Source organism: Hyaena hyaena, unplaced genomic scaffold (assembly GCF_003009895.1).
Source record: "Hyaena hyaena isolate Hyena2069 unplaced genomic scaffold, ASM300989v1 scaffold_447, whole genome shotgun sequence".
In the NCBI taxonomy this organism is placed as follows: Eukaryota; Metazoa; Chordata; class Mammalia; order Carnivora; family Hyaenidae; genus Hyaena; species Hyaena hyaena.
Genome location: NW_024081079.1, coordinates 591,431 through 608,461, shown reverse-complemented (window position 1 = coordinate 608,461; position 17,031 = coordinate 591,431).

Here is a 17,031-nt window from a genome sequence, read left to right as displayed (position 1 = left end):
AGAGGGCAGGAGTTATTTTAAAAGTTCAAAGATACTCTTAAATCTGAGTGCCCAAATTTCCAAGACAGGATAGATCAAGGATACAGAAAGACAACTTGTGCTTCCAGTGTTGGTATGAGCCCTGACACGAACTATTTCTGTCTCCATGCGTGTTAGTTCTCCCTGTCTTCAGCAGGTACATCTAAGTATAAACTATGGGTCTGTGCCGGCATCACATGACCACCAGATACATATAAGCAACACTTTGTAGCCATTGCTACTTTCCTATTTTCCTTCATTCTGGACATGAAATGGAAATATATGAGGGGAATTTAAAAGGTAGGTTTAGGAACTCAGCCAGTTGGTAGGGCCAATGAGTTTAGAATGAAAATCAACCAGTGAGAAATTAAATGTAGTGGTTATTGCCCATGAAACAGTTTAGAAAGAGTTTAATTATATGCTGTAATGTATAGCAAAGTGATATCTCCCACCTTGGTTGCTACCCCCTTGGAGCTAGTATCCTCCTAACTTGTGAAGATAAGGTCTTGGCTATCATGGAAAAGGGTCTATGTTTCATAGTAAAGTCCATGCAGGACAAAGAGATAAAAAGAGTCAAAGGAAGCAAGATGAGCAAGAGATTGAGAAAGCAGGATAGGGTAGAGGGTTCAGATCATTAGAATAGAATGTCTATGGATTCACAGGAATCTTGAAAAACATCAGTGGGTCTTTCCATACACGATAGGATAGGTTCTGAGGCAATGTTATTTGGATTGCAAATTCAGTGCTGGATTATATGAACAATAAAATACGACAAGTAGGCAGTGGGTTTCCCAAAGTTGGAGAGGACTGTTCATCAGCATATCCAAAAGAATAGTCTATTCAGGTCCAACATGGAGTCTTTCTGATACCCTCCTATATATCCAGCATTGTCCTGTCTTTACATACACGGATGAACTCAGTCTACTTATGGGGCTTCCTTTAATGATTTGAAGGAAATTCTTAACCATTGTGTCTTCAAATGCTGATAGTTCACTTTGAATGGAAATGTTTTCTATTGATTCTTCTGGATGTTTGCACTTTGCCATATTCTGAAAAAAGCTTATTGTCTGCATTACTTAACATCCTAAGAATAACTTGTTTTTACTTACTTTTCCCTAATTTCCCTAAAGATCCCTAGAAACCTTTGTCATTCCTTCTTATCAATATTTTTGCTTTGCTACCCCCAAAAATTTTAATTTAATTTCTTAATTGGAATGCAAAATAAATACAATTCCTTTCCTTGTCCCCTCTAACCCATCCCTCATAGAGTAGAAATATGGATATCATGATACTTCCTGTGTTAAGTCTTTAAGTGTCATTCTTCCATCAAGGGTGAGAGATTTATAATTTCATGCTCAATTCTGAGTTTTTATTTTCACTTTTACTGCTGGGTATTTGGTGCTTTTAAGAACTGCTTTGTATAGGGAAAAAGATGATCACAGCTTTTACTTATTTCTAAAATATTCTTACCCATTTATTGTATAGCTGTCAAATACTACAATAAGACTTCTATTTTTGCATTTGCAACAGAAATGACCACTTCCTTTCAGTGAGACTTTTTTTAATCACATGGAGTGGGTGTGGTATGTGTCTTATTATGGGTGGTTTTGACAACACAATTACTCTGAAGGCACAGCTACGTGAGCAAAATGCTTGGATTTTTGTATATCAGGATGAGGGGCAAGGCTATAAAGGCAGGGCAGGTCATGAAACTCCATGCAGGTTTCTATACTGTGCTTTCTTCCATTGGAGAACTGGAGAAAAATAAACTGTTGCCTGTTGCCTTAACGACCAGCATTGCTTGTGACCTTCATTGAATGTCTCTGCATTTTTTAGTAACATTGCTGAGTAGGAGAAAGTCATGGATTGGAGAAGCATATTCTTGGAGACTATTGTGCACAGCCTAAATAACCATCATAATGCATAAGTGTAAAAAAACACAAAGCCGCCTAATTGTAAGACTTGAATTGAAAGAGAAATCTGGTGGTATCAACTGGGGCCTTTGGTTTTGGGGTTGTTGAAAGGGTTTTGTGTAGGAAGCATTGATTGGTGTGATTATGGGTCCAGAAACCAAGCTGCCAGCTGTGGCTATGGATGTAAAGTGCTTCCACTATCTTACCTGGACTCTCAGAGAGGGTATCAAAAGGATGCCCGAGACTGGGAAATGCAGTACGTTTCGTAGACATTGCAACAGAATAGGAAAATACCTAGATCAAAACAAAACAAAACAAAGTAGAAGGGCTGACACATTGTCCAATTACAGCTTCCTAGAGTCCTGCTGCTTCAGCTCTCCAAGTCACACAGCACTGAAATGGTTGAGGAACAGGCATGGTGTCTCTGTGTACACCTGGACTTGGTCTGACTCTGGTCGATGCATGTAGCAAGATAGTTATCCTTGCATCCTTTTACTCTCCCTCTCTTCCATTTGGCAGTGCTTCAGCCTCTATCTGGAAGAAATGCAGGAATGATTGCTAAACTAAACCAGAAAAATTCAGTGGCTAGAAGTAACAGAAGTGAACACACTAGACAGAGTTCTCATGTGGTCTTGCTCACCCATGCAGTGAACACTTGATGTGTATCTTGGAAAATTAGGACAAACTTATTATAAAATAATATAGATTTATATTATCTATCTATATTATTTACTCTAAGTTTAGGTGCTTGAATGTTGTGATACCTTTTACAAGAAACAATTCCAATGTACACAAAGCTGTTGGTTTACCTTCTGCTTTGAAGGAAAACTCATACTCAAATGGGCACCTGGGTGACTTCGTCAATTAAGTGTCCGACTTCGGCTCTGGTCATGATCTCATAGTTCCTAGGTTAGGGCCCACTTTGGGATCTGTGCTCAGAGCTTGATGCCTGGATCCTGCTTCAGATTCTGTGTCTCCCTCTCTCTCTGCCCATTCCCTGCTTTCTCTCTCTCTCTCTCTCTCCCAAAAATATATAAACATTAAAAAAATAGTAAAAAGAAAACTCATACTCATAAAACATGGTGGCTTGCAAATGCAGACAGAAATATTTCCACTTTCAGGAGTCAAGTAGATACGTAAGCATATGGACATATTCAGTTGAAAAGAGAACCTGAAATTGGTAGAAATAAATGTGCAGCAGGAACAGGACACGGGAACAGAGCTTCATAGGTGAGGGAGCAGGATGTCACCAGCACCCTTACGAGTTGCTGACTCCAGCTTCCCTCTGCTGGGCTGTGGGCCTGGAGCTCTTGTTCATCTTGATTTGGGGAGGGCAAAGACTTTGTTAGAATATGAATTTTATTCCTTGATTCCTTTCAATAATCACCAACTTTGGGAGTCCGCGGAGCCTGGTGAAGAAGCTAAGGCTAACAATCTTCAATATGGAGTCCTTCATGTATTCATTTATTCAACAAATAACTATTTGTAATAGAAAGCAGATTACAAAATAGCTGAAAAGCAGACAGGATTCCTCATCTCCTGGAGTTTAGAATCTAGTCAAAGAGGTAGACATTTAACAAAACAGCAGGTAAAACAAGTACATAATGTCATATTAACTGTATAAAATATACATTTGTATCAATTGCATAATAATACACTTTTTGTAAGATACTACAGGACAAATCCAACCATTTTTAGAGAAAAAAAAATGGATATGTGTAGCATTAACTGCTAGTTGCTTTTCAATAACTATTCTCCCCTTCTTTTGCAGTAATAGAGCTTTTCACAGGGCATGTGGCCAATGAGATAAAGAATATATTCCCAAGCCTTCTTTACAGAAAGGTTTGGCCCAGTGACTAAGTTCTGGCTAATAGAATGTGAGCTGAATATTGTATTCAAGTTTTGGGCTATTTCCTGAAGAAGAAGAAGAAGAGACATACCCTTCCCTTCTTTTTCCCCAAATCACACCCAAAATCACACCAAATCATTTACCTGAACTTTTATGTAAGAAAGAAACTCTGTTGTATATATCACTGTATTTCTATATTTCTAGTGTACTGATCATTAGTTTATTTGAAAAAAAATTCATTATAAGAAAAAAGAAGTCATTGTAGGGGCATTTTTCCTAGTTAAATTTGGCTAGAATGTTCTTTTTTTTTTTTTAAATAGTTTATTGTCAAATTAGTTTCCACATAACACTCAGTGCTCATCCCCACAAGTGCCCTCCTCCATGCCCATCCCCCCCACCCCCCACATCCATCAGTCCTCAGTTTTTGTCAGCATTCAAGAGTCTCTCATAGTTTGCCTCTCTCCCTTTCCCCCACCATTTCCGCCCTTCTTCTCCCCCTTGTTCCTCCGTCAAGTTCCTCCTAATCCTCCTATACGTGCATACATATGGTATTTGTCCTTCTCTGCCTGACTTATTTCGCTCAGCATGTTCTTACCTTTCTAAATTTGTATTTGTCAGCACAGCCCTGCATTGGGCTCTGTGCTGACAACGTGGGTCCTGCTTGGGATTCTTTCTCCCTGTCTTTCTGCCCCTTTCCTATTCACATGATGTTCTCTCTCTCTCTCAAAATAAATAATAAACTTTAAATTTATATTAAATTTAAATTTATATTTATCCGCCTCATTAAAACTAAACACTCAATACTATGTATAAAAACCCATATTATTTAATTTTCAATGTTTAAAACCAGGCAAAACAAATCTATGTTGTCAGAGCACATAATAAAGGAAGCCAACCATTCAAAGATAGCTCAATCTTCTAAAGATCTTGGAGAGCAGAGAGTCATATGGCACTGGAAAAGAGAGTAGAGAAATCAGGAGAATGGAGGGTTGGATGCTAGAGAGCTGAGTTTAGATGTCACTTAAGTTGCTTACGGCTGTGAGATGGTGAAAGAACTTTAAGTAATGGTACCCAGGGAGAAATCTCAAAAGCCACTTCTATATTATTTGAAAATATTTCATCTCTTTTGTTCAATTCCAGAGAGCATTAACTCACTGGATATAATTAGAAGCAGTAACTCAACTTAATCTTCATGGAAATTAGATTCTCAAATAAATTATAAGAATTTTTGTTTTTTCAGCTGAAACGTGTTTTGTATGTGCCAAGTTGACTACGTTAATGCTTATTTGTGTTTTTACATTGATTATTTAATTTTTCAATTGTTTTTTAATTTTGAGAGGGACAGAATGAGAGTGGGGTAGGGGCAGAGAGAGAGGGAGACACAGTATCCAAAGCACCTCCAGGCTTGGCACCATCAGCACGGAGCCCGATATGGGGCTCGAACCCACAAACAACGGGATCATAACCTGAGGTGAAGTCTGATACATTGATTATTTAAAAGGAAATAACATGGAGATAGGAATGAGGATATCTTGAAACCGTTAAATTTATTTAACAAACCGGTTTGAATGTCACTCTAGATGACAAATAATGGATCGAGTGTCACACATCCTTTGTATATCTTTTCTATCTATAGTTCCCATAACTTTGACTACTAATATCATGGGGGGACATCATGTCTGCTAAGAAAAATAAACTGAGAATAGAATCTACCACATTTATCTACACCATGTATTTATTATTTAAAATCTTTCATATAGTTCAGTAAGAGAATAGACTAATGACACAAATTCACTGCTGAGGTCTGAGCACCTTAGTCACACACCTATTGGAAAGTTCTTTACCTATCTCAGAGGAGTCAATAAACTTGAAATTCCATTTGTCTTTTAAAAACTTTTTAATATTTATTTTTTTTTTGAGAGACAGAGCATGATTGGGGGAGGGGCAGAGAGAGAGAGAGGGAGACACAGAATCTGAAGCAGGGTCCAGGCTCTGAGCTGTCAGCACAGAGGCCTACAGGGGGCTCAAACTCATGAACCATGAGATCATGGCCTGAGCTGAAGTCTGAGCCACCCAGGTGCCCCTTGAAATTCTATTTGTAGACTTTAAGTGAATTTAATGCACCTTTCTTATATCCTTGATAACTTAAATCACTGATGGCCAAGTCCTTATGTCATTTGTTTTCCCCATACTTGTATTCTTGTTCTTACCATTTAATTCTCACCTAATCTATCTTTCCATCACTGTCATCTGTTTCCTCTGTATATTTGAGATTGTTTGACCAATGATAATTTAACTTCCAAACATCCTCAACTCCTTCCCATCACCGCTTTCTCTAATTAAAGATTGACTCACTCGAAGGATACCCCTTACCCAAGAAACCCTCCCTATAAGAAGTAAAGAGGATCATTTTGCTCATGGGTTCAGATTATCTTTCATTTCTGTTTGTTATTCTCAGCCAAAACTCTCTGATCTCAAAAATAAATAAATAAATAAATAAAACCTAAAACCCAGAATCAGACAAACAATGACCACAAAACAAAACAGATTGTCTTTCTGTTCTCATGCCATCTAATTTCTACCATTCTTGGTCTCTATCCTTCCAGCTAGTTTCTTTCCATTGTTCTACCTAAATCCTGTCACCATCCTGAATTTTTTCAGGTTCCATGTGGCTGGCCAGTGCAGCATTCTAATTTCCTATTTTCCTAGTTCCTAATTTCCTATGGCCTGTGTTGTCAGAGGGCATAATAATTCTTTGGCTTTTTTGACTCTTGTAAGTGTCAACTGAACTTCATTTCAATTCTCAGTATTCACATTAATAATGGATTCAAATTAGTCATCTCTTAAAATGTTCATTTCTTACATATTAAATTTCAAAATTTCATTTCCTAGCGCCAACAATAATTTAAATTCCTCAACTTTCTCATTCCTTTACTCTATATTATCTTTGGTCTCATTTTACCCATAATCCCTTCACCCTTCCATTTCTCTCTATAGATCTCCTATTTTAGAGATGGAATGAGGAATTAAGAATTCCAATGTAAGCATATTAAGACTGGCAGGATTCCTGGTAAAAATCCAAATATATGCAGACATAGAAAGTTCAGAGATCACAGAATAAATCTAGGTTGAGGATATAATTTGGGAGTATTCAGCAGAGGGAGGACATCTAAAGACATAAATCTGGATGAGATCACCATGGAGAAGTGATGATAAAGAAAATGGATTTGGAAGGAATACTGAAATACTTCATATTTTTTAAGTCTAATGGAGAAGCCAGCCAAGATGTTTGAGAAGAAATGAACAGTGAGGTGGGAAGACACTAGGAGGATGTGTAGCATCATGGAAGTCAATAGAAGAGTGTTTGAGGAGGAAGAGCATAATCTACTGTGTGGAATACTGTCTGCTGTCTGTGACAAAGTAAGAACTTATTCTTGGAATACGAACATGGAAGTTATTAGTAAAACAAAACAAAACACATTCCTTGGAATGTGAAGTTCGAAACCAGATTAGAATGAGCAAAAAGAGGAATATATGATGTGGAAGTTAGGGTATGGAAGAGAACTGAAAAATAGTGAGGGAGCCCAAGGAAATGATAAGTTAGGGGAGCTTTTTCTCTTCTTTTCTTCCTTCCTTCTTTTCCCTTCCTTCCTTTTGTTCTCCCTTCCTTCTTTCTGTCCTTCCTCCCATTCCCTTCCTTCCTTCCTTCCTTCCTTCCTTCCTTCCTTCCTCCCTCCCTCCCTCCCTTCCTTCCTTCCTTCCCTCCTTCCTTCCTCCCTCCCTGTCTTCCTCCCCACCCTTCCTCCCTCCCTCCCTCCCTATCTCCCTCTCTTTTTCTTTCTTTCTTTCTTTCTTTCTTTCTTTCTTTCTTTCTTTCTTTCTTTCTTTCTTTCTTTCTTTTCTTTCTTCTTTCTTTCTTTCTTTCTTTCTTTCTTTCTTTCTTTCTTTCTACAATGAGAGATACTGACAATATTTGAATATAAATATATTTGAATTTCAAATGGGAATGATTTAGTAGTAAAGGGAAGATTTATCAAAAAGTTGAGAAAGAATAAATGCAGGAGCAAACTCCTTGAGGAATTATTTGAAGATGGAACTCAGTCTGCAGGCGGAGATATTTTTCCTTTTCTAGGAGAAAGAATGATTTTATAATTGATTAGGAAGGCTAAAGAGGCAACTTGGTTTCTCTAATTTGTTATTAGGAGTATAAAAAAGTCCTTCTCATAATTCATTTTATTAACAAAGTATAAGACAGGTCATCAACTTAGAGTGAGGAGGGGATGGGAATATAAGGTCTGAAGAAAGTTAAGAGTTTTGAAATAATATATTCAGAAAAGGGGGAAACATATTTCTTGAAGAAAGTAATAGGACTTTGGCAGTGGTCAGGGTCCAAATGAGTTTCAGTCATGAATTAAAGTGAAACCAGTGAGGCTGGTTCAATGTTTCTGTTTTTCCCATTCTCCCACCACCATTTAGCTGTTCCTTCCCAAACAAGACAAAGGAGAAGAGTGGGTTCAGCAAGGTTAGGATGTGGTGGGGAGGCACATCAAGTGAGATGGAGAGGAAGAGAGAGAAGGGGGTTAAGGCTGATAATAATGGTGATGACCACAGAATTCAAGAAAGATTACTAGCCCAGACAAACATACGGCCCCTGTTCCCAATCTGATTTTTATTTGCTTCCTTAGAGTACCACCATTTGGGGGTTATTTTATTACTATTTTTGCTGTTTTCAGAACTTTTTCATCACTTTCAGACTCATTTTTTCAACACAGTACTCTTACTTGAGGAAAATACCACATCCTATTTTACTTTTGTTTCTTCATAAGAATAGATGTATGGTAGGTGCTCAATAAAGTATACTGAATCAGTGAATTGAGGGTGGGGGCTCAACTCATCAAAGTTTTACATTAAAAAATTATCCCACTGCCAGAAACTTATCACAAGAAATATTTGTTTAGTGTTAGTATTTGCAGATACAGTACAGTAATTTTAGTGGGATTTTAATTTAGGTTTCATGTAATATTCCCAATCCATCTGTTAATTGCACTGATTACATCCTCTGGCTGATTACACTGAAAATTGCTATCCATGCCTCAGGTCAGGCAATGAGAGAGTTGTGGGTTGAGTTGTGAGGGAGGATAAATCGGTGTGAATTGAAGTAACAAGCAACTGAAAATAAAGGCAGGGGATGTTTGGAGAGAGTGTGTTGATTAGTTACCATGCTGAGCATTTCGCCTTCAACAAAATCTAACTGTGGGCTGATTGAAAGCCTGAATTGCTGACTTACTGCAATACCACATTGTTTCTTATAGTAAACTTACCAACTCTCTAAATTTTATTTTATTTCAGTATCGGGATTACACCTCTAAGTCCATCTTATGAGGATCGTTTCTTAATGCAATAGCTGGTCACAAATTGTTTAAATTCCCCAAGTCAGAGTCACCTAACTCTCTAATCTGACCTCCTTGGATGTCCAGTGAATTTGTCTGTATTCTGGGAAGCAATACAGTGTAGTCTAAGACGTATGAGGTTTATAGCAAGTCTTAGACTTGAATACTATCATACTTGAGTATTATCTCAAGTCTTGTGTATTATCTTTTCTTTAGGGAGGAGGAAATTTAAAGGAAGGGGGAGAAACTAATGGTGAAAGTGAGGATTCTTTTAGATCTGATGTGTTCTTCCAAATATAAGAGTCTTGCTTAAGTCAGTAAATGGAAGAATGGAGAGAGAGGGAGAGAGAAACGGAGAGAGAGTGAGAGAGAGAGATAGAGAGAGAGACAGAGAGAGAGACAGAGAGAGAGACAGAGAGAGAATGGAATATTTAAGCAAATCTGTTTCTGGCTGTTGAAATATGCTGAAAGTGTCTATCAACCTGCATTCATATCTGCTTTGGGTCTTTTTGTATTTGATATTTTTAGCAGTGACTTGGATTAAAAAAAACAACAGAGGGACTGCTTATTAAATTTTCAAAATTCTAATTTGTGAGGAATATCTCATATTCTGAATAACAAAATAAAACTTCAAGATTGTCAGCTTCAGCAGTAAGCTAAAACTAACAAGCTGGAAATCAGGGAGAATCAACGTGAAGTCCCACACTTCCATTGCATAAGTCTGGTTGGGGGAAATGTAACTTAATATCAGTTTGTATAAAAACAAACATCGACTTTTGACACAATTTATGCTAAAGAGTAGACTGATCTTACACTGAGTTCATAGAAATATAACCTCCAGATTGTGGGAAGTAAAAATCAAAATTTACTGTGCACTAACTTGATTACATCTGGAGCCTTATGTTTAGCCAATATGTTTTAAAGGACCCATTGAAACCTAGGTGGTAATTGGATGGTTAAAAGAAAAGATCAGTATACCACCGTATGCATTGACTACATGGAGAGAATAGATATTTCATGGGGACGTGATAGCCATCCTTTTATTTGAAGAGTTTTTGAATGGAATTGAAATTAAAGTTGTTGCCCAAAGGCCAAAAACCTTCGTCATAAATTAGACTTAACTTTTGGCTCCAATTTAAGGAAATTATTTTTTCCAGTAATTAAAGTTATTGGAAAATTAAAGCTGTTTCATGAAACAGGGAACACCTGCGGGACAAAACCTGGAAGTTGGCTGGTGGGCTGAACAGGAAGGGCACAGTGGCTTTGCAGGGCGGGGGGTGGGGCCGGGGGTAAGTCCTGGACGTGAATGATCTTTAATGTCCCCATGACTCCATGAGAGGACATTGGATTTAGAAAGTTAAATCTTGATAGTGAAAGTGTATTACTTGGCATTAACCATCCCCGCTGTTGAGTGGAGCACATAGGTGCTGTTTGCCGTTCTATTAGCTCATCCTTGACTGATGGACAGGTGTTGTTCCCAGTGAAGCTGGCTCAGCTCTCTTTGTTTTGGTTACTTTGAAGCAGAGGGACTAATCCCCTCTGGAGATATTTGCTTGTTTTTGCTGTCAAAGCAATCACGCTTTTCCCTTTGTATCTCGTGGCTTGTTTTTTGAAGTTTAGCTTCACAGAAAAATAGGCCTTGTGTTTCCTTGGTGATTCACTGGGTCTGGATGGCCCCTCCTCCACCCCCAAAACAGCCATTGATGGGTTCTTCATCCTAGTTTGCGTTTTAGCCTCTAGGAAGAAAAACGAAAGACCACTTTTTGGGCCAAAACTTAAAAATTCTTTGCAAAAAAATATCTCTCAGAGGTCCAAACAGGCTGGAGCCACTTTCCTTTTTTTTTTTTTTTTTTCCTTTTCTCCCTTTTCTTAGCTTCTTCCCTTTCCTCCTTCCTTCCTCCCTCCCTCCTTCCCTCCTCTTCTGCCATCCCTCCCCTCCCTTCTTCCTTCTCTTCCTTGCTTCCTTCCTTCCTTCCTACCTTTTATAGGGCCCTTTTCCAAAATAGGATTATTATCAGGGTGTAGACTTAAAAACATATTTTTTAAAAATTGAGCTTGAATTAAAAGAAGGAAAACATTATAAAATCTTAATGTAAGTAACGCTACAAATATATGAGCCTGCTTTATTACCTGCATGCATTCTGTTAATACCATATGAAATGAAGAATTTAATTCAAATGTGAGTTTTCTCTGAAATGTACACGGCTGGTTTGTAGCCACTTTTTTACTACTATGTTGTATAGCTATAAAGAAAATGTCCTATAGAATCTTGCTATTCTGAATATAGTATATGGACCAGTAACACCAACATCATCTGGGAACTTAATAGAAATTCATGGTTTCAGGCCCTACTCAAGACCTATTATATCCAAACCTGCACTTAACAAGATTCCCTAGTAATTCACATATACATCAAAGTTTGAGACCTACTGCTCTAGAATATATGCACTCAGAATCTTGCCATCATCAAACAGGCAGATCCAGCTTTAGCGATGTCACTCTTTCAATAACATTTCAGAAGGGTTGTCATGCCAAACCCATGTTTTGCCAAGATCTTTGTATTTAGGATAAATCCTGTAGACTAACGGCCCATGTTTCCCCACTCTCAACTTCCCTATACTCCCCAGGAGGGTTTTATATGTTCTCAATCAAGGGCACACATTTTGTTCAAAGGTCCACAAATTTCAGGACAAAGAAAATTTTCTAAAAGCTCTTAGTTCTACAATGAAGATTCTCCTGATTTGGGGGAGATTTTATGTTCTCTTGGATTATTTACTTTGAGACTGATCCTTTCACTTTTTCCCCAATAGATATTATTGTATAGGTACTTTGGGGTTTCCTAATGGGTAGGAAATGTGTCCCTCTTCCCTTTCCAGCGATAACTTTGAGAAAACTTATAGGAAATCATTATGTAGACCAGGGAAAGGAAGCAAAAAACAGAGAATATACTTCAGACTCTTATCTATGCAGAAGCGTCTTTACAACTCCTATATATTCCAGGCCAATTCATCAATGTTAAATATCTTTAGGGGATTTGGACCCCATGCTCCAGTTAGAAACAATAATATTCATAACTGGATTACTCTACAAGTCACATCCCCATCAGCAACCTCACATGCGGTAGGTAGGTGGTTGAAAGGATTCACAACCTGAAACCAGTGAACAAAACAGAAAACATCTCTTAGCACATTTGAGCTGCATCTCTTTAAGAAATTTTATTCCTGTTATACAACTAATATTTTTACAAGGGGTGGGGTATCATATTAAGTGGATATGAACACTTTGTATTAATGAATGACCTGAGGGTTGCAGCTGACAGAAGTAGGCAGTAAAGCCATGATGGAACCCATCACCTAAGGGAAGACAGTAGCCAAACGAATCATTTTCCCACTGGGTCGTCAATAGCATTAAAAGATTACTCACAAAATTTTGCCCTGGTAATACTTCATATCTAATCTACTCCAGCAAAGAGCAGCAAGAGAACAGGTAGAATGAAGGATGTTGCTCCTAAACATAACTTTAAATATTTTTTCTAGCTTGTGATTGAGCATAGTCTAAATTGTATTGGAATTCTGGAAGACAGAGTTTTGCGAATGCGAACAAATTATAAATTCTGAGTCGCAAGTCGGAGTCGCAAGTTTTGCTTGTGATTTACCTGTTTGCCTCAGTACCTATGCAGAGGGAAACTTCTGCTTGTTCTTATTTAAGATTAATTAGTAACGGCATAAGTTCCTTCTATTAATTAAATGACACAATGCACATGAAGCACTTGCTGAACTGAAAAAGACAGCACAAATATTATATGTATGCATACCAACAGATTGCCACTTTATCCGTGTAGGTCTACTGTGATTGCAACCGAAAAGCATGAGATAGCCATTGTTTTCTTCAGACTTCACTTTGGTATTTATCAGCATCTGCAACTGATGAGCAAATATCTCGTCTTTAGGAAATCTCTCCCATTTCTTCCATTCTGTTCTTTTGCTCTGCTTATTCTGTAGGCCATCCTAAAGAGTTCCCTCTCCTCTCTTGCTGTTTACATTTCTTCAAACACTTGTAGCCAGTTATCATCTGGCACCTCACTTGTTGCTTTGCCAAGCTATACAGATTTTGTCCTTTCATCTTTCCTCATAAGTCAGTGCCTCCATCTCTTTAATCATTTTTCTTGCTGTTCTCTGAATTCCATCCAATTTGTTGATATCTTTCAGGCATGGAGGTGCCAAGAATGGAGCGTACGGTGTGATTAAGGAGCCGTGTCCATCACTTCTCGGCCAGATGGGACGGTTGTTACTTCAGAGGACGTGTTGAATGTATATCCGGGCTTGAGATAAAGGGAAAGGAAACAGTAAATCTTGAGAAAGTAATTCTACAATCCATTGTCCCTAGGGAAAATAGAATAAGCATTTAATTAAAAGATGTGTTTCTAGCTTTCTGACTAGCAGATGCTGTTTGGGTGAGAAAGGCAGAAAATGGCATCATTTAATAAGATAAGGAAACACCATAGCATAATGTCATAAATTAGACCCTTTCTCACATTTGGAGGAAACAATGGTAAACTATGAACAATATTATCTTAAGAAATGCTTTTCATTATTTTACTCAATATGAAGGCAGAAGGGAAATTTGAATCAAGTCATTTAAAATATTTAACATATTTCATGTACCATGCTAATGCAGATAATAACCAATTCATAAAATATGCCCCACAAAAGAGATGATTTCTGTAAATTTACATGGAGTTTCTGTTAAAGTTTTTAGTTCTGCTTTAAGATTTGGGTTTAAGTTTACTTGTAGGATAAATGAGAAATAAAAGTATGAATATTTGTTATATAGAAGACCTGTAGTTAATACTCAAAAGCCAGTATTTTCTAGTGAATTAGGCTGAAGCTGAATATAGATATTTCAGCCAGATGCTTTATTGAAGCTGAGTTTCATTGCAGCCCTAATTTATCTTCAGCGTTTTGCTTTATGCTTATGTTTAAAGTTTTTACTGTACTCATTGAACTGTGCTTGATCATTAATAATGGCAGCTATCCTTAATGAGATGCATGTCACCCTATAGCAGGTGGTATGGTCTAATAGTCGGAGCATTGAATTATGAGCCAGGAAGGAAATACTTCTTATATAGGACAATATTGTAGAATGAGAAAAATACAAGTGTCTTAAAAATGTAATAACATTTGAAATGGCAGCATGAAAAAAAAGCAAGCAAGTTTTCCTGAATAATAATTATGCCCCCTTAGTCCCTGAAAATCATAATTCACGTATTGCTATTATGGAATCTAGGAGAAGCTTGGTCAATAAAGTGCTGACATTTTTAGTTGAGATAGCCCATCTGTTACTTTGTGCTGTAAGGAGGAGGAAGAGAGAAATGGTTACCTCATAGAACATGCATTGTCTAGCATTAAAGCTGCCAGGGAAAGTAAGTATGCATGTTCTTACTTCTTAGAATTCTGAGAATATTTCTGAGGTTGTGCTGTCCTACATACTACCCACATTTACAATGGTGATTCTTAGAGATAGGCCTTGTTAAAATGATATGCTTAAGTATTAGTTCACTTCCCTTTGATATCTTTATCTTAAAATGATAGTTTGAGAGATAGGAATGCAAAGTCAAGATTTGTAGGCAACTTAACAAAGCTCCATAATTGGAATTGTAGGAATCAAGGTCTGGGTTCAGTTCACCCTACAGTGGGTACTTGGGAAATGTCTTTGAGTCTGTAGATGGAGTAGTTAGCCATTTCTCTTTACCTCTCAGTGTAGATGGGAATATGAGAATAACCAAGGGGATTATAGCATGGGATGACAGTAAGGAGGTGCTGTACAGAAAAGCACACTAACTTACTATTGTTTTTAATTGTATGGCAAAGATAATCATATCTTTTTACATTTCTTTCATCTTCAAGGTTCATTCCTAAAATACATTGCTTTAGAAAAAGGATTCACCTCTGCAAACATGACAGTGTTGTTAGTAAGTTTCAGAGGAGATAATGGGAAATTTGCCTGTATTGCATGATAAGTATTACTTACGTTTAGAATCGTCTTTCATAGTAGATATAATATTTGGAATTTTTAAAAATTAGTAGATAAATAAGGGACAGAAAATTATTCTAACCCCAGCTGGGGCTCTGTTGTCTTATGTTATAGCTGTAACCCAACTGTACAGTTATCATCACTTCTCCGTTCACTTCTTAATGCACCTGGAATAGGAGGCATTTGCGCCACCCGCCTCCTGCTTCTTCATCTCAACTGTCTCTTCTGCTTAGTATTTCCTCTCTTTCTTTCTGCATGGACCACTGCACCATTGTTGTTGGTGTGGCAGAGAGGGCCTAGGTGGCAAACCCTTTTGTGTAAAGCTGAGACCCTTAAAGTGGCCTCCACAGAGAGGCAGAGGAATGCAGGGTACGTATCCTTTTGTTGTGGCCTTGTCAATTACTTCCCCACACAATAGTACTTGAAAAAACTATATGTGCATATCTATATCATACCACTCAAATGTTGAGAAACTATGTGAAAATTAAAAACAGGTAGAAAATTTTAACTTGTATACTAGAGTGTTCATGGCTTAAGAGAAATGTGCTCCAGAAGTTAGTGTTGGCTTGGATATATGTCTGTGTGTACAGCCTGACTTATAACATTACTGTCTTATTCCTTGATCTTTCTACTTTTAGGAGGGGCTTTTCTTGTTTAATCCATTGTCATACACCTCCATCACATATCAGGGCACTTCATCCTTTATCCACAGGAGCTAATCTTAGCCATCTTCCCACTCATAGCAGGATATTTCCTGAAGTCTTTAATGTGGAATCTATTTCTAGAGAAACTGCCCAGAATAGACTGGGGTAGCTTTTGTCTAACAGAACAATCTAGGGTGCCATGGGAACTCCATTTGTGTTTCCCATGAGGTCATAGTTATTTTATCAAGATGCTTACCCCGCCCCCTCCTTTTTTAGTGTCTAACAGTTAACTTGCTAAATAAGATACACACAAACATACACACAGATACACACTCTGCTTGCTCAAGAAGGAAACACTAATTCTCAGAAACAGATCTTTCTAAATGAGAGTACTCAAATCCAAATTCATTCTACCTATTTTATCTGGCCTATACAATTTTTGTTTATTTTTAGAAATGGAGCCAATATTAAAAACTGGAACATTTGGGCTGCCTGGGTGGCTAATTTGGTTAAGTGCCCAACTCTTGGTTTCAGCTCAAGCCATGATCTCACAATTTCATTGTTTCCAGTCCCGCATCTGCCAGCACAGAGCCTGCTTGGGATTCTCTGTCTCCCTCTCTCTCTCTGCCCCTCTCCCACTCACACTGTCTCTGTCTCTCTCAAAATAAATAAATAAATTTTAAAAACTTAAAAAAAACCCTGGAACATTTCATAGACGGTTTAAGATTTATGCCTTAAGAAATATAATAACATTTAGATACATTTGACCGGTATACAAGACAAAATTTGACTAAACTCAGCTGTGGCAGCCTCCTTTAGATAGGACCTGTGGTCATCGTTCAACCATGATCTCTCTCAGTTCCTGTTACCACTCCCAACATGGAGGCCATGCTCATTGCCATTCATCATTTTTTGCTGTTGTTGTTGTTGTTTTCCTGATCTACTTCACTTAATGACATTTGTTGCCTCTCTGTTATAGCCCATGGTCAAAGCCCATAATTCTGAGTTATGGAAAATCAGTAAGATGATCTAATTCCTGGTTAACCCTGTTTAATGGCAGTCACGACAGTTCAAATATGTCATGTTTTCATCCATAACCAACCAACATCTATAGCAAACATATTTTTGAACCATAAAGTAGAAATAAATAAGTAAAACTATAAAAATCTACCTGATCAAAATAA